This window comes from Tachypleus tridentatus, chromosome 5, assembly GCF_004210375.1.
Source record: "Tachypleus tridentatus isolate NWPU-2018 chromosome 5, ASM421037v1, whole genome shotgun sequence".
Lineage (NCBI taxonomy): Eukaryota > Metazoa > Arthropoda > Merostomata > Xiphosura > Limulidae > Tachypleus > Tachypleus tridentatus.
The window spans coordinates 26986253-27005749 of NC_134829.1; the positions used below are offsets into that span (position 1 = coordinate 26986253).

At 37.3% G+C, this 19497-nt stretch overlaps 1 protein-coding gene across 6 annotated transcripts in view; it reads right to left on the minus strand.

Moving 5' to 3' along the window:
* Positions 1-19228, minus strand: part of LOC143250789 (ras-responsive element-binding protein 1-like) — a 43106-nt gene extending 23878 nt beyond the window's left edge. The window contains exon 1 of one of the 6 annotated variants that reach the window (XM_076501778.1): positions 19097-19228. The gene's annotated coding sequence lies outside the window, so the exon portion shown is untranslated. The other 5 variants (XM_076501779.1, XM_076501781.1, XM_076501776.1 and 2 more) reach the window with 5 other exon arrangements.
* Between the last annotated feature and the right edge of the window lie 269 nt (positions 19229-19497).

Below are 19497 nucleotides of genomic sequence, written 5' to 3' on the forward strand. Positions count from 1 at the left end.
TTAATTCACTTAGTTTTAACCTAGTAGCCACTGAGACACTCCGCACAGACATAAGACTACTGTAGAACTCAACGTGCCTAACCTCATGCGAGAGTAATTTATGCATATCGATAACATTATGTAACACAAGTTTTGTTCCTGGATAGTATGTGTTATTTATTAATTGCTTGTAAAAGTACAGAAAATGACCATTATTCCCTTCAAACTTTGCTTTTGTGATCTGGATAATGAAATTTAGAAATTAACCTATTTTATATGTAAAAACGGGCAAATTTGCACATTTTCATTTACTTAATGTCTGAATAAAACAACATATGAATCAAAATTTACATGTATTTATACTAAAGTTATATAAAAATGTTTAGAAGCCAGTAGTTTTTCGAGATTTGCGACTGTAATGTAAATCACTTTCATGTATTAGCCCCCAAATATAGTCTCCCATCATGTTTTCGTTATACGCTCCTTGGTAGCAACGTTCAAAGTTCAGTATATCTTGGTAGATTTGTTTTTTGTTTTTGAATTTCGCACAAAGCTACTCGAGGGCTATCTGTGCTAGCCGTCCCTAATTTAGCAGTGTAAGACTAGAGGGAAGGCAGCTAGTCATCACCACCCACCGACAACTCTTGGGCTACTCTTTTACCAACGAATAGTGGGATTGACCGTCACATTATAAAGCCCCCACGGCTGAAAGGGCGAGCATGTTTTGCGCGACCGGGATATCTTGGTAGAAGCGCTCGCCTTGCTCCTCTGAGCATGCTCCCATGTTCTCCTCGAATTTATCAAGATGAGCGTCAAGGATATGAGCTTTCAGGGGCATCCTGCAGCACACTTTGTCGCAGTTCTTCACCAGAGCCTCAACCAGTTATACGTAATTTTTGGCCTTGTGATTGCCCAAGAAGCCCCGACCCACTGCGGCAAAGCTGCCCCAAGCTTTTTTTCCCTTCCTACTGAGCTTCTTGGGGAATTCTGTGCACTCCAGGATCTTCTTTATTTGTGGCTCAATGAAGACACCAGCTTTGACCTATGCCTCAGACAGAAGTCTCAAAAGGTACTTGAAGGCTGCAGACCCCTTATCAAAAGCTGTAACAAATTGTTTCATAAGACCCAATTTTATGTGCAGTGGTGGGAACAACACCTTCTGGAGGTCCACTAATGGCTCACACTTGACATTTTGCCTCCCACAGAGTACTCGGTCCATTGTGGCCAGTGCTTTCTCTTGTAGTACGCTGCGGTGTCCCTGCTGTCCCAAAGGCAAAGATAGCAGGGAAACTTGGTAAAGCCTCCTTGGAGATCCATCAGGAATGCCACCATTTTGAAGTCTCCGATAACCTCCCAGCCATATTCATCATACTTCAAGGTTTCTAGTAAGGTCTTGACGCTGTTGTATTCCTCTTTAAGGTACACCGAAAGATACTGAAATTTTAAAAGGTCTAAAACTTGCATAATATAAAATCTTACTATTCAAGCAAGTAAAAATTGTCGGTCTTAAATTCTAGAATATTTTGCAGTGTTCGCAGGTAAAATGAGGTGCCCATGGTTTACCTTGATCCACGACAGGCATGCCGAAATATGCCTTGTAGGCGTCAAACATTTTAGCAGATGCTGTCACAGAGTACTTTTCCGCTCTTGTCTTGATAAATTGGTCACATACATAGCAGAATGCGTCTGGAGAATGCTTGCAGCTTCTTGATGCCATATCTGATAAAATCAGATAGGTCTGTGTATTCACTTAGGCAACTAGAACTAAACTGAAGTGGTGAGTGGTGATCCCCTGTATATATATATATATATATATATATATATATAAGTTCTAGAAAATTCTGAAAGGTTCTTGAAAATTATTGTAAGTTCGAGAAAACTATCAGTTACTCGGCACTGACTCAACCTGGAATGTTCTGGAAAAATGGGTGAATTTGAAAATTTCATTACCCAGGTCACAAAAGCAAAGTTTGAAGAGAAAAATAGTTTTTTTTTTCCCATTTACTTTACGCATAAGCAATTGGGAAATAACACTTTCTGCCCACGAACAAGAAAAAGTAAAAATTTTGTTACATAGTGTTAACTGCTTTAATTACTGTCAACGTACAACTCTGCCTTTAGTTTTCATAAGCTTTTTGTATTCAAGTAAAAAATAGCACAGCCAATAAAAATAAAATGTTTTGTACACGAAGCACGAGTTTTCTACTATTGTTTTATTAAAATTGATATATAGAAACGGGCTGCCACGAAAGTATGATTATATGGTAATATACAAACATTCTCTGGCACAGAGACCTTATTCATATAAAAAAGGCAACCCCATATAGAATATGTAAATTAACTTTCGAATAAATACAAAAAAAAATATGAAATTACAGTCAAATAAACATTATTTCTATAGCTGAAAAGGTTTTATTTTGAGATCGTAAGACTATTTTACTCACCAACGGAAATCTGAACGAGTTAAGAAGGTTGCTAATGGTTTATTTTGATCATTCAATAGAATACTGGTAACAATATCAACGCATCCATGTTAATTGTAACCATGACATCACAAGAGTGTGTGAGATCATACCTTTTTACATGCCATTTTCAAGATATTTGTGGCATTTATTCGTTGGTGTTAACCACAGATCTACACAATAGGCTATCTTAGTTGTGCCCAGCACAGGTATCGAAACCAGTTTTCAGCGTTATAAGCTTCGCGACTTACCTCTGAGCCACTAAAGGTCAATGTTTGGCTATTTTCATCATTTTTTTCGGTGAACTAACACCATGTTCTGAAAATTTTGAAACATGATGACAAGATATACAAATATTTAATATTAATGACGTTTAATTCAAAGTTACTTGTACATATATTTCAATTAGGTATTGACGTCGAATATGTGGCATTTCGTATAGTTTGTTTTCTTTATATAACGTTATCGTTTTGGAAATCAAAGATTTTTTTGTCACTGGAGAGAAGTAAACCATTATTTTTCTAGAAAATATTCAAAGGAACGAATAATGTTAGACTTCTGTAAAAATACAAGATTTAATTGTCTTTTCAAAAACTACAAATAGGTCAAAAGTGTTTGTTATTTATTAAAACCATATTATTTCGCATAAGTCCGGAATTGTCACACCAAACATATTCGCCCTTTCAGCTGTGGGAGCATGATAATATTACGGTTAATCCCACTATTCTTTGGTAAAAGAGTAGCCCAAGAGTTGGCGGTTGGTGGTGATGACTAGCTGCCTTCCCTCTAGTCTTACACTGCTAAATTAGGGACGGCTAGCGCAGATAGCCCTCGTGTAGCTTTGCGCGAAATTCAAAACAAACCAAATCAAACTGGAATTAGATTCCCCACAGTTAACATACAGCAAATTGTGTAGCTTCGCGCTAAAAATACAAAATATTTTATTTTATAATTCATATTCTTTGTGTTTCGTCTTTACTTTTTTTCATAGCGGTAGCTAATAATACAGATTATTAAATTACTTTTTAGCCACCTACCTACCCTCCTCCCTCGATGGCTCAGCAGTAAGCTTGAAGGCTATAACTTCAACTTTTAGGGTTCCATACTATCGCTGTACACAACACAGATAAACGCTTTAGCCTCTTTTTCGTCCTCAAAGACACAGTATCATAGTATTGTCGAATAGTATAAATGTACTTAGCAATCTCTAAAATTCTAGTCCTATAAAAATAATTTTAAACTTCAAATTCTATTTCCATTTTCAGAGAATACCGAGATTTTGAAGGTTCAGTACCATCCTGTTAATAATTTTGTAATTATTTCTCGGTTTACTTTGCCTTGCTATCCGAGCTTTAACTAATTGATTGATATAATACAGAACCATGTGTAACAGTTCTCCAACGAAGGTGTTGGAGATCTATCGTGATTAATTCTTCTTCCAACACATATGTGCAAGAATCAATAATATTTGTCTCACTAAATAAAGCCAGATATGACGGACGTTGTGCCCAAGTGTTTTTGCATTCAGTATCATAGTAGCATGCGATGTTTAGCAACGCTTGTCGCATACTTTTGTGTTCGCTTCATTTCCTGGTTGCTAAGGGAAAAGCAAAGCGACACGCTCAAGTCATCGATGTTTTATCACGTGCTTTGCTAATGCGCAAGTCAAAGCTTGACATAAATAATGAATAATATGAATGATATTTATTATACGTTTCGTGATATCATCGAACAGTTTTAACTGACCAATTGGGAAGTCAGACAAATTCTCACGTGTAATACCGAATACGTAAGTTATTAATTATATTTTTACATTATTGACACGCATCTTCAAATCCTAAAATTAAGCAAGTAATACTGATGATGTCATTGTTCGTAACTTTCTAAAAATACTTATATTGTGACCATATTACTTTTATAGCTCAGAGTTAATTCACAAGTCAGTTATATCCTTACAAAGTGAGTTTATAGTGGCTCGAACGTGGCTTTTCATAACATTAGACCACTTTGTAATCATGAGGTATCCCAGACATTCAAGTCACACACAACAAAATTGGCAGGACCAAAATACACTTTATAAGATAGGAAAGGAGAAAATAAAAATGTGGTTACTATTAGTTTGGTTTGTTTTTAAATTTCGCGCATTTCTGGATATTGTCTCATACAAAGAACACCCCCAATGCTACGATATGTGTTACGATTTTGTTTGTTTTGAATTTCGTGCAAAGCTACACGAGGACTATCTGCGTTAGCCGTTCCTAAATTAGCAGTGTAAGACTAGAGGGGCGGTAGCTAGACATCACCATCAACCGCCAACTATTGGGCTACTCTTTTGCCAGCGAACAGTGGGATTGACCGTCACGTTATAACGCCCCCACGACTGAAAGGGCAGGCATCTTTGGTGTGACAGGGATTCGAACCCGCTTCCCTCAGATTACGAGTCGAGTGCCTTAACCATCTGGCCACACCGAGCTCGGTTACTATTAGAGCTGGATGAATACCAACTTCTCACATTATATCTCTTAAAGAATTGATCTTTCTGACACTACTGAGATTACGTTAAATAATTTGGAAAACTTAATAATAGTAACTTAAAGATAGCCCAGCATTTCCAAACATTTGTGATTCATGCCTCCTTAAATAATTATGGTGAAATGAGTGAGTAAAGTTACGAAATGTAATAAATGGATAAGCATTAAAATGCTATGTTTTGTAGTAATTACTTATTTTCACCAACTAAAAATATATTAAAAGGCTTAATTTTACATTACTGCAGTATTAACTCTACCCTAATCGCGAATCATCTTGACTACTAAACTTAACAACCCTTAAAATACAGGGATACTGACGTTCTAGTGATAAATGACTTGTAGCTAACTATATGGAAACCAGAAACACATGAATAGTATTAGCTGAGAACCTAGAACAGAATTAGCATGTTAGAGAAAGATTTAAGAGACTTGCTCTAGAAACTTAAGCAGGGCCTCAAAAAGGCTATCTAGGCTATAAAACGTGGGCTATTGTTACTTAAGTGTCACAAAGATCACATGTTGGTGAATCAGTCCCAGCTAAAAAGAAAACGATGAGTTAAAAACTGTGACCAATACCTAAACTAGTTAAGACAACTTCCTCTGTCCGATCCTTATGGAAACAAGATGGCCAAAGAACAACAGAAAGTTTGATTTGATGTGAAGCTAAGGCCTCAATACGATAGCCCATATTTGGGAAAGGCATGGCTTCGATGGCACCAGAACTGACGAACTTAGCTGCTGTATCAACAAACTCGTTTTCACGAATACTGACGTGGCCAAGTATCGAGAAAAACTGGCTAGAAATGGAAGATAAAGAAAAATGGCTCGCCGTTGTTGAATATCAACGAGAATCGGGCGAGAACTAACATTAAGCGATTTCACAGCCAGTAGAGAGCTAAGACAATCAGTGTAAACAGTAGAGTTTACATAGAACTACATAGATTCTACAAAATCCAGAACAAAAGAAATGGCATAAAACTCGGAAGTGAACACAAACTGTAGAAAGGATCTTGTGAGCAACCATTTAGCCACACAAAAAAAACTATGGCACAGCCCACAAAGTCACTTGAATTTAAACCATCTGTATAAATGGGTATAAAAGAATGGTTTGTATGATATTCAGCAAAGAAAAGACGGTACTTCCAATCAGGAGTATCCACCATCTTCAGATGGCTCAAAGTAAGGCCACAGGTGGGGATGGTAATAAGCCATGGTTGGATGAGCTGATCAGTTGAGACAGCAACTTAATACAGTAACATACATAATTTCGTCAGCAATAATCAGATACAAAGAACAAAAGGAAGAATAGTAAACCATCTATTCTGAAAGAGCATAGCCCACTAAGGAAGGAAGATACAACCCCACGTGAGATACTATCTAAGGATCGCAGTTTTGAAGTATACTGTAAAAAGAAAGTTGCGAACTCTGGACTGGAGAAGTGTGGAAAACTCCTGAGCAGGACTGAGCAGCTCCTGAGCAGGACCCAGATGGTGAGTGGAATCCAGCATATTTAAGGTTGAGGTCCTGGAAAAACCATATACCTGAGAATCATAGTCCAGTTTGAATCGAATAAATGCATGATAGATCAATAAACATAAAACATTGATCCACTCCCAAAGAGGTGGAAAAGAGGACAGAGAGGATGCTCGGTGACCTTGTACACTTGACACGTAGATGTTTGATGTGAGGAATGAAAGTAAGCTTGCAGGTGAAGAGCACTATTAAGCTCCACCAACGTAAAGGGGCATTTACAGTGACAGAGATTTGATGGCCCAGATAGAAGAAACAGAAGTGCTGAATGCACAACAAAAGCCTTCGCCGAGAGTATCAGCAATGCTCTAGACAGCACCAACATCCTGGCCAAGACAGAAAGAGGATGGGACGTATACCTTCCACTTACCTTCCATATCTTGTTTCATGTGATTTTATAACTGGTGGTAGAAGAGATGCTGATTGTGAGTTTAATCCAAGATTCCTTTTGACTTTGACGTCTAATCTGCTGAGCACAGGCATAGAAACACTGAAAAGAAATACAGTTAACAAATGGGATGCCTTTTTCAGGCATCCCAGGCCACTTTCTGAACCTTCCGCGCCTCCTTACAGGCAGGACTTCACTGTGGACGAAGATACTGAGTAAATGTATCGAGGTTTTAAGTACAGACTGAACAACTGCTTGGACAATACAGTCAGTCACTGCTACCTCGCAATCGTCTATCAATTGAAGACACATGACAGTAGAATCACGTTCTGAGAGAACAGTGAAAGACGGCCAGTTGGCTTGGTTCAACTTCCACCTAGGTATCGGCTTCGTTCAATCTCCCTCAAAACGATAGGAAAATGATCACTTCCCCGTGGATCACCGTCAATCCTTCAATAAAAGCGATAGAAAAGCGAAGAAGAGCAGAAAGATAGATCAATGACAGTAAAGAACTGACTAGGAGCATAAAAGTAAGTATAAACACCAGTATTGAAGAGAAAAGGTTGTGATCCCAGAGCATACCCTCTACAGAGCAACCCATCCCATCAATATCAGCACCATACCAGAGGGGATTGTGTCCATTAAAGTCTCCCAGGACTTAAAAGGTAAACGGCAAAAGTTCAACATGAGCATCAAAGTCTGATTGATCACAAGTCTCTCCAGGAGACAGGTAAAGAAAACATACAGTGATGGTATGATCCAAGGAAGCACATATTGCGACGGCTTCCAAAAGTGTATCGAGTGGCAAAAATAGAGAGGGCACTCCACACCTCTAGGCATTCGTCCATCACACAACCTGCCATTCTGGTATAAAGAAAACTTTCAAAAGGTGATTGCACCAGCAGGTTTGAGAAATGTTTCCTGTAAGGAAAGACACACGGGATGAGAGGAATAAATCAAGGTCTTACTGTCATTCAAATGAGAATGGAAATTTTACCACTGTATCAAAGAGGCCATTTTTTACTTAGGTGGAAGAAAACTGGATGGAAAACCCTTTGATATACGAACACGTCGTTTTTCTTCATTAGGAGGAGGTCTATCGACCTCTGTGGATCCTACCCTGGACCGAAGGAGCAGGACTCTTTCTACATCTCGTGGCCGAAGAAGGTGGACCAAAGCAAACGCCAGAAGCCGCAGCTAGAGGAAATAGACCAGGGCAGTCACTAGAAGGAATGGTGGGAACAGAGACAGGAGTAGACGTTATCAACTTGCTTATCCATAGAGGGTAAAAAAAAAAGACTCTTCACATTATTGGAGAACAATGGAAAGACTTGTTTGCACTTCCACTGTAGCAGTGGCTCGTAGTGCAGAAGCATATGCCTAAGATGGAGTTGGGAACAATATCTTCCGAACCTCGGGGTAAGAAATGTTGTTATTGATTTTTAAACGCTGTATCTCTTTCTCCTCCACCCACCTGGGGCAAGAACAAAAGTAAGAGGGATTGGAACCACTACAATTAACACAGTGAGGATCCATTTTGTTCTAGTAGCGCGTCGTGATCTTTGCCACCACAACGAGCACACATCACAGAACCACGACAAGGTGCCTCCAAATGACCGAACCACTAGCGCTGAAAGCATCCGAAATAGTTTGAAATAATGTTGCCATAAGTGAAAGGTCAGATAACCTGCCTTGACAGAGGCAGGTGGACGTGGCGATGTAAATGTCAAAATTAAGACACTGGTCAGCAACATAATTCTGTCCCTGTGAATGGGGATACGACGCACACCATAAACGTCTTGGCTGGTAAAGCCAGCGAGGATCTTCAACTACGGGATGTTCTTCAACTCATTCTCAACGCTTATTCCTTGGGAGGAATTCATAGTAGTGTGGAAAGTAACCTCAATTAGTATATCCCCAAAGGCCTTAGAATTCAGTAGGAGATTGTGTGTTTTATCGTAGATGTTTCTACCAAGATGTCCCCAGAATGTAGCTTATGGACGGATTTGGGAAAGCCAGCAAGCCCTCTATAATCCCTTTTTAATTAAGAAAGGAAATATTTGCCCTAAGCATTTGTCAAATATAGAATGAAGGATTAAAAATCGAGGTACAGGATCTGGTGGTGGTATTGACTGTGTAACAGAGTCGTCTATGTGTGGTCGATTACCTATAAGTTGTCTTTTGTTGCTATTATATAAATAGTTTATTTTTCAAGGACTGAGATATTCATAATAAATAGAGGAAATTTCAGTACCCACTGAGCCCGCCCACCATGAAGTTCTATAAAAGAACTTACTACAATCCCAAACAAGGGCATTGCAGCAACACCAGGGTTTTGTGAGAGCTATAGTCACACACCAGCGTCAGACACAGTGTCTACAACACCCATTTAGAACGCCCAACACTAGTACTCAATTTAACCTAGTCCAACAGAACCAGCCGAATGGCCCTGTGATGGGAACCCCAAGGCCACTCGTCTAGAGTAATTCGAGGCCAAAGTGGTGTGTTGGGGTTTGGCCCCTCAACCACCAGGATCTTCTATTTCCCTTCACTGGTCGCCTGGCAAACAAACACGTGGATGGATTTTTCAGCTTCCAGAGGAGGTAAATTGCAAATAGAGAACGTCCCCCTCACCACGTGCAGGATTCCACCTCGAGGAGGCCCACAGGAAAATTGAAATAAAATATTGAACAAGTGACTGGGAAATAAGAGGAACAACACTGAAGGAGGTAGATGAATAAAAACTATATCTGGATATGTGTGAGATGATGCAGGTGATTGGCTTTAAACCTAAGACCTTTTGTAGACCCCGATTATGATAGGTAAAGTTCAAAGGGAACAAGTGAACCGCCTTGAAAATAGTCAATAACGAACTCTTACAACTTTCTTACTGATATACATTATGTTCCACTGTAAAAGAACTTCTGAAGATATAACCCCTCTTGTTCATTTCCATAAATCACACTTAACAAAGGTTTGGAAACTGGACATAGGATAAACTCTGTCGTTTCAGTATGACCAATTATGGAAATGTTTTATAAATATTACAGAGAAGAGTATATACGTAGCCGTTGTGTCCCAGCCAATAAGTAGCCCTTTAAAATGAAAACGGAGCACGACTCACCAGTGAGTTGGTCATGTGGGAGTCAACGTGTTAAAAATATATATTTACGCACAAATAAACACAGTGAAAAAACAATTTTAACAACAGTGTAATACATATGTTCCCAAACTATGGTCCGCAGTAATACATCACATTTATGAAACTACCATTTACTAAAAGAGTAACGAATAAATTAAATGCTAAGACATTATAAGACTATATGGTAATGTGTATATATAAATCCCAAATTAATAATTGTAATTAACATAAATTATGTAAATTAGTTTTGTATCTGGCACAGTTGCCTACCGATCACAAAAAAAACAAACAAGACAGTTGATTTCCTGTTGAATTGACGAATATAAAATATAAGTATAGAAATAAGATAAGTGTGGATCCGAGTCTTCGTTTGAAACTGTCAAACATTTACCAAGAAATTCGCAAGACTGTTTCAGTAAAGCAGTTTCATCCTTCACATTAAAGTAAGTCGTAAGATTTGTTTTTGCCTTCTCATTTAAATTATCTATCTTCAAATAAAGATTTTGTTGTTTTAAGATTATCATGACATTCGACAACATGAAAACAACGTAGGTTTCCTTATTCTTTAAAACAGTTTTGACTGAATGTTCAAGGAAAGTTCAACAGTATACTTGCTTTTTTAAATACTAAAAAGATACGCAATAGAATTATCTACACTCTGTCTACCACGGGCAATTATAACCGCGCATTTTTTAGCGTTGTTATATCCCCAAATTTACCATTGACCCGCCGAGGAACCAGAAGCGTGTTACAGAATCTTTCAAAAACTTGGGGTCATCTAAATCTAAAAATTCAAAGTTAAATGTGTATGTTACTTAGACCAGTGTTTCTGTGCATGCGCTTTCTAAAATATTTTGCTTTCCTGGAAGATTTAACAAAAAAATAAAAATCCGACAATTCTTTATAAAGCAAGCATCAAATTTCGCGAATCGGAATTTTCTTTATTCGTGCAACACAAGACAAAGGAGTGTAATCGACCGAAATAAAAGTTAAAGCATTACGACTACAGAAAATATCACAACTCTTGGAAAAAATCATGTTCACTGAAGCAGGGTATGGCTTATATTAAAAGTGTTAAGTCACAGCTATCCTTCTACGTATTTCAACCGACGGAATAAAATTTTTAATTTTTTTATGCATTCACAATTCAATGTGTCATTGCAACCCGATCCATTTTGCGAATAAAAAGTTTGATAAAGCACTATTATTATTAAATTTTATTTTAGCGTGGGGTACAGGCGGAACAAGCAACGAAAAAATAATTGTGGGCGACTGATCTAGAAAATTCACCAAAAACACCTCCAACCCACCCACAATATATATATACATTGAATAAAGTTTAAAACTGAATATGAAATAACTTTAAAAGCAACAAGAGGGCGCGCTATAGAACGACAGACACAGGCATTCGAAAAAGAGATTTCGTCATTTCCAGCGAGGTAAACAGGTTTTGAAGTTTTAAGGCATGATCCACGATAGACTAAAACGACTGAATGTGAAAGAAGCCAATACGAATATAAACAGATCACGAGCTTAACTTCATAATAACAGTTTTTTGACGTTCATAATACACGTAATTAATAATAATTTGCAATTAAAAATAGCTACCTACTTACAGCGAAACTAAACACTGGCAGTAAGTGTAGCTAATTAAATATACCTGTTCTCACTCGTAATTATTTCACCCATTGGGTACCTTCGCTGTTCAAAGATATTACAAATATCCTATAACAAATATCCTTAATAATGAAAATTAAACTTACAAAATTAGATAATCACATTCTAACCAATGCACTCAGTTAAAGTAACAATGAAGTAGAAATCCTCAGAAGCCGAGGCATTTGAAATTCTTTTAAATACGATTAATTTACGTGACCTTCCCGTGACCTTTATATTAGCTATATTTTTATGCACCAACAATACCAAGTATTGTTGCCAATTCTATTACTCTTCAGGATCTATAATAGCCCATCCTCAAATTGAACTTATTTTAGACAGGATAAGAATAACTTAATTTACAAGACTTTGGCGTGGTCAAATACATCAATCGAAAGGGTTGGACCTCCTGAGTCCAAAACTGTAATTATATCTGAAATCGGTCACAAGATGACGGACCCACGAGCTAAAACTTTGCGCTTTAAAAACTTAATCATTCTATGAGCCACTGTATCACAGCTAAAAAGTAATAGAATACTTCTTACTTACACAACACGTAATTATTAACTGACACAGATGTAATGACCTTTATAATGTATTTAAACATACCAAGATCTATAAAAAGGAATGATCCCAGTGGTCAAAGAATATGAAATAAACATCCGAGAAATAGACGGTAACTAGGTATTAATAACATGCATTTATATTTTGGGGTATTTGTGCCTTATGGCTACTAGGGATTATGTTGTATGTACATTGTAGTATCCCTCAAAACCTTGATAACAGAGGTCCCTCCCCACTCTTCAATTAACTTGTCATGGATGTAGCAGAAAGTTATTTTACAATTGTATAAAATTATTTGCTGTCAAATTATAAATTCTAAGTTTAGCACCATAATACACTTTTTTATACATCTAGTGTGTCATCTAATTATAAAGAAGCTTGAAAAATGATAGTAAATGGGGGGCAGTCAGTATACCGTATATGTTCACGACTCTTAATGTCCTAATCTAATTATTCGGATGATTCACTGGTATTCAAACATTAACTGATCTGATGTAAACGTAATGATAAAAGTAAATTTACTACAACACAAATCTTTGTATAATAACGGGAGATATCAGGGTTAAAAAAAAAAAAAAAGTCACTTTACGTGGAGGCGACCGAAACCACAAATCGTGGTAAGAATATTAGTCATTATCTATAAATACGTTATAGGCAGGAGCCATCTCGGTTGCCATTGTGATACCGTTACTCTGAACGTAAAATTATGTTTTGTCTCGTTTTTCAGAGATAAAACAAAACTGGAAAGGTCGGTTAATTTCTGAAATTCGAGTGGATTGAAAAGATTTAAAGAAGATGTTAAAACTTCAACTCTTTCATCGTGTGAAGTATGTTTTTAGGGTTCTAGTGTTAACACTTATAATATGCTAAACCTTTAAAAATTACTGAAAGATTCTAATTACCAAAAACAATGTTAGCTTTCGTTTGCTTTTTTCTGCGTGAACTAATTGCGAAATTTATTACATTTATAAAGGTTATACCATTGTGTTAAAGTTTTATCAGATAAGTACTACACGTTAATATTAGTTGATTGTCAAATAAATAATACGTTTTAAAGTATAACCGAATAACAATTAACATTTAATTATTAGCCTAGTTAATCGTAATTATCCCCTCCTCAGGCAAAAGCCGGTCTATACGTTCCACAGCCGATAACACTAAGAAATGGAGTTACCAATAATACATCTTCTACCTTTTCGATACTATGAAATAAGTACTTGTTTGTTCCACTATTTGAGATGGCACAATAAAATTATGTTTGTGCTGGAGAGCAGGATCATTCAATTTTGTATCTTCTATACCCTAAGTCTTTATAAATAACTTTCTGAGCCCATAGTTTCTATGTGTTCTCTGCGTTTTCTAATTGAAAAGAAATCCTTTTCATTCGTAGGAAGTAATACTTACTTCTACATCGTACCCATCTATATCCATGTTTGCGAGGCTTAACGAGGGAGGCAAGTAAACACAATTTAACTTTAATTTCTATGTGAACTTGTTTAACAAAATAAAACAAACTAGTACTAAGCAGACTTAGAGAGTTCTTCGAACTCGCCTAACGCTGGGTGTCTCAGTTATATCGGAAGTTTATGTCCTTCCTTTTTATTATTATTCACTCGGGAAAGAAGCTTCCTCTCTCTTCAGGAAAAGACGACTTTTGTTGTAAAGTTGAAATCTCTAAGGTATTGTGCATACAGTCTGGGGTTGGGTGTGCAAAAACTGGCTCTTAACTTATTGGTGCACCAAAAGCACATGGGTCTGTTCTTACCCGGACGTAAGCAACACGAAGTTGCACAGGCTTACGTGATTAAAGAAACGTTTACGTGTTACTAAAGTTGTGTCATATGACTTCAATGCACTAGCGTAAGATCACTGATATACATGTTTGTTACACAATAGGAACTAGTCTAAAGAATTTATTACCACTTACCCAAAACATCGTACAGAGGACAGTTCCCCAACTAACGTAGGCACTATAATTTCAAAATTGGAAGACGCCGAGTGAAAGTTTCAGAAAGAATGGAGAGAGGGCGGGTGCTACGAAACCAAACGTCTGTGTGATGGTTTGAGATGGTCTCGAAATTTAAGTAAATTAAATTAAATTAGAACACCACCTGGAGCTCCATACAGCACACAGAGAATTGCCCACAATTTTAGTTGTAGAGAATTGTGAAACACAATACAGTTGCCCTTCCCCTAATCTACTAGTTCTAAAAATAGAGCAGCCATTCGGAGATAAGATAATCCTTGTGTTGCTTCGTTAGATTATGATTACATTCCATGACACTGACATTTGTGTTTGTTTTTGAATTTCGCGCAAAGCTATAGGAGGGCTATCTGCACTAGTCGTCTCTAATTTAGCAGTGAAAGACTAAAGGGAAGGCAACTAGTTATCACTACTCACCGCCAACTCTTGGGCCACTCTTTAACGAATAGTGGGATTGACCGTCACATTATAACGTCCCCATAGCTTAAAGAACCAGCATGTTTGGTGAAACGGAGATTCGAACCCGCGACTCAAAGCGCCTCAACCATCTGGCCATGTCGGACTGGCATTTGTATTTCAGCATATTTATCCTGAGGGTTTTCTAATGGTTCAAGACTAAAATAAATAACATTTACAAAACCAAGTTATGTTATACAAGGGTCAGGTCTGGTTCTGTGTCTAACGATAGCAAGGTTTACTCAAATTTCGATGTTCAAAGAAAGTTACTAACAGTATTAACATTCAGATACCTCTATCAGAGACAAGTGAAACGTTGTATACCCTAAACGTACATGTAATGTTTAATTTGAATATTAAGTATTTACATCTATGTTGATCTATGGGAACTGAAATTGAACTTTTTTTTTTTCTTTTTCCTTTCGAGGTTTAAGATATTGCCGTCAACAATGTTTGTGCTATTAAAATAATTTTGAATGTCACAATATATTTATTATTCATACCCAATATGAACAAAGTTGTTTTTCATTTGGCGATGGGCCAGGACATGTTTTAGTATCTGCGTGTCTGGACTGTGAAATACGAGTGTTCATGGTTCGAAATCCACTGCAACGAAAATACGCTACGCATTAAGAGGTCGTGGTGCATTGATAAGAGAAGCAGTCAGATTCTACTATTCGATCAAACAAGAGAAGCTCAAGAACTTGCCCAAAGATGTGTGTTGTCCGACCATAGCTGCATTCTCACTTGTCTACTACTTCAAAATTAAGGACGGGTATGTGTAGTTAACCCAGTCTTTCAGTACCTTTGAAACTAACTATTGAAATAAAGAATCTTTAGTGATGTGTGTCATGCTAAACGTTGTTCTTCCCAATGTACACGTGTTCTTTCACACAGATAACAACAACTAGTAGTAGTACAAATGTATCCCTTTATACATGAAGCTAAGTCTTACAAATCAAACGAATTAAATACAACAAAAGAAAAGAGCTATTACAAATATGTATTTGTGTAATAGTACTTCTGAAATCAAGCAAGAAAACCGGTGAGACAGAACATTTAAAATTACGAAGGACTCTAGAGATTCTGCCATAAACGACACTCAGAGACAACCTTGATGGTTGATCTAAGAAAGAGTAAGAAAAGTTTCACACTGATCGTTGTATTCACCTTTGACCTGTTGTCTATATATGCACTAATAAAAAGCGAGTAACATCGACAGTAAACGCCACTACAGTCTGACTGGTATTCAGAAAGATGCAAATAAGTTGAAAAAATAGCTAAACCAGTGAAAACGGAAAGAAGGTTTGGTATAATAGCTGACAACATAAGTTTTAAAAATTGTTTCTATTTTCAAATAATAAAGGTGCTAAGTATTATATAGGCTATACATAAACATATCCTTAAATCCATATGTCGATACATACAATTTATTTATTTCGATGATAAAACTACAAACAGATCATTAAGTAACTCATAAGGAATTTCAACAGAACATTTTAAAAATTATAAAAATAAATATATAAATATATATATAAACAAAAAAGAGAATGGATAATATTATAAAAGAAGAAAATTATAAGATTACTTACACTTAAGACCATAAAAAAGGATACACAGTTTTTACCTTTATATAAGAACAATCATCAATATAAATTACACATATGTATAAATAACAAACTGAAGTGGCACGAGATCCAAGTTAACCATGAGAACTTTCACAACAGCTCTTCAGCCAATAACGACCCAATTTCGTTTTTGATTAATCCAGCTCTCTACCAGGTTTGGCCCGGCACGGCCAGATGGTTAAGGCACTCGACTCGTAACCCAAGGGTCGCGAGTTCGCATCCCCGTCGCGCCCAACATGCTCGCCCTTTCAGTCGTGGGGGCGTTAAAATGTGCGGTCAATCCCACTATTCGTTGGTAAAAGAGTAGCCCAAGAGTTGGCGGTTGGTGGTGATGACTAAGTGCGTTCTCTCTCGTCTTACACTGCTAAATTAGGGACGGCTAGCGCAGATAGCCCTCAAGTAGCTTTGCGCAAAATTCAAACCAAACCAATCTTCCAGGTTTTGTGATAGCTGACATTGAAACAGTACGTTGAAACAGCTCCATATGAAGCTATTTGAGCTAAGTTCTTAAGATCTGGTCAGTGTCCCTCAGTTTTAGCTATCCTTACACATGAGAGTGTGATTTGCTATCATATCCAACTTGTTGACCAAGATATTAATAAAGTGAAAATCTCACAGAACCTTCAGTCAAAGTGTTGAAAAATCGTTTCGTTGTTGACTAAAGTGCGACTTTAATGCTGAGAAATCACTTCGATTGAAATAAAAAAACTTGAGTTCGCCTTTCCTTATTTTGATATGTGGGCTTTAAATTTTCAATGAATATCCATGTATTTTGACTTCAGTTATATTTACATATACATTAACTCAAAGTAATTTTGCCGGGTTCCCTTTGCTAATACATTTATGATAACGTTTGTGATCGCGGCAGAATCCAGATAACTTATCACTACTTTAGGCTAATAGACCTCCCCTTGTCTGTCATTTGAAAGACTAGTGCGCATGCGTTTTCTTAAAACAAACATATCTAGCTCGGGGATCGTAAATGTCAAGATGTGGCGAGTACGAATGTACATGCGATAAAAAGGTTCAGCTCGCCAACAAGAAAACGTAACATGGACACTGCTACCTAAAGACGCTACTCCTGGCAAATTTTGGTATATCCACCACGCGCGCACACTGCACGTGCTCTCTTTCTCGTTGGGCTACGTCCCATCCAAACTGCCCACTCCCTGTAAGAGCAGAGCGTGCAGGAAGCAGCAAGTTGTATGGCGGCAGCGTGGCATCAAAAGGAGGCGGTATTAATACGGTATCACAAACTCCTTACTAGCACAAACGTGGCGCTGATATCAATATCATGTCGATTTTTATCAACAAAAAAACGACCACGACTGTCAGGTAAAAATCAAACATAAGGCTTTAGTTTATCAACTAATTTCAGTATCTACTCAGTAAAAAGTGACACCACAACTCAACAATACACGTACTCACTGTTAAGTACGGTTACAACTATTATATGTATTTTCTTACTTTAGAGATAACATCTCCACGAGAAGCAACACTTTAATACAGAGAATTAAACACTGAACTGCATATCTGTTTTCTTCATGTTGGAGGTCAGGGTACAGTTGCCAGGTTAATTATCAGTAAGTAGAACTTGTTACATACCTTCTCAAATCACATTAGGAACATCTTTCCGTGAATACAGCTAAACGCGGGGGATTTATATCGTCATTTCCTTTGTATACGTGTGAATTATTTACTGTCACGTCCTCCATTTCAATCAGGAATAAACAGCGCCATTTTATGTGGTTACTACGTCAAGTAGCAAACAGAAAATAACAGCCTAAAACTTTCGAGTAGATATCTCGGATGAGATATCACGTGGTTTGATGCGGATGCTGGAATATTCTTTTAAACACCTGTTTTTAGGACTGCACGCTACAGGGTTAACAGATTTGACTGCACGGAGCGCAAGACGGCGATCGGGTGTCCTGTCACCGACTTTCGGAAGAAAGACGATGCAATGGACGTCAGCGAACTTGTTAGGGGTTGATGTATCACGAGATAAATGGGTATTCCATCTTCTTATCCTTTCGTGTCTAACCGTGTCAGGTTGAGGTGGTTGGTTATCAGGTTTCTCGCCTGACTGCTCTCACTTCCAACAAATTACACATGATACATCTAAAGAGGCTTAAAGGACAGCCAGCTTCTAAAAACATATATTAGAGAAGAAAAACTGGAGACAAAACTAACAATCCATGTAATTAACATGTGACAAGCTCTTCTCAAAGGATGACACGCAAAACAAGTACTGATATACGGAGACGTTACTAGGTGATTGTTGTTACACCTTCCAAACAAAAAACAACACGAGAGTTCGTTGCACTGGATGTGAAGAAATAATTCATCAGTTCGATTATCATAGGATCGAACAGTTTAATTTGTACCCGAAAGCAAATACTGTGCTTAGTCAAATCTAAGTTATTTGTGCCTTAAATAAAAGTCTAAAACCTTATGAAACATTACTTCCTAATGTAACCATAACATTGCTGAAATATCTACGTTGGAAACACAATGTCAGAGTCGAAAAACACATTAAAAACCGCTTTAATTTCAGAACTTTCTTAACCTCAAATTGTTCTACGCTTATGTCCAAATTTACTGTTGTAACTTAACCCAGAGAAAAGCAAATTGGAGTGATATCACGTGATGCAGAGAGATTGTCTTGCCTAAAGTTAAGTTTCACTAGGGGGGGAAATTTCAGAACAAAACAAGCTAAAACTTTTACTCAATTAAGTTTCCTTAATCAAGTTACACTTTTCTCGGTTTAACTTACTTGAATGTATCCACCGGCTACCGAGATTCGAGGAAATCAGTACACAAGTTACAGGATGCGAAAGAATGGCTATTCCTGCCATCTCGTACTGGCTCATTCGGGCTAGTCCATTCTACCACCACCTGTAGGGAGGTTTGGAGAACTTGCACGTTGGAGGAGCACACGTGTACCAGAATGGGGAAGCAAGAGGTGTAGCAATAGGTTATAAACAAGAGACGTTATTCAGAACAAGACGCAGATTATAAAAGGAGAAATGGTTTGAATCATATCTTGGTATGATTTTCAAACATGATTTGATTTCACTTTATTCGCATGATTTTGCTGTGATTTTGTGCTTCCAACTTGTCACACGAAAAACGCCTTTAATCTTTAATTTTTTAGATTTTGCAATTTAATTTATT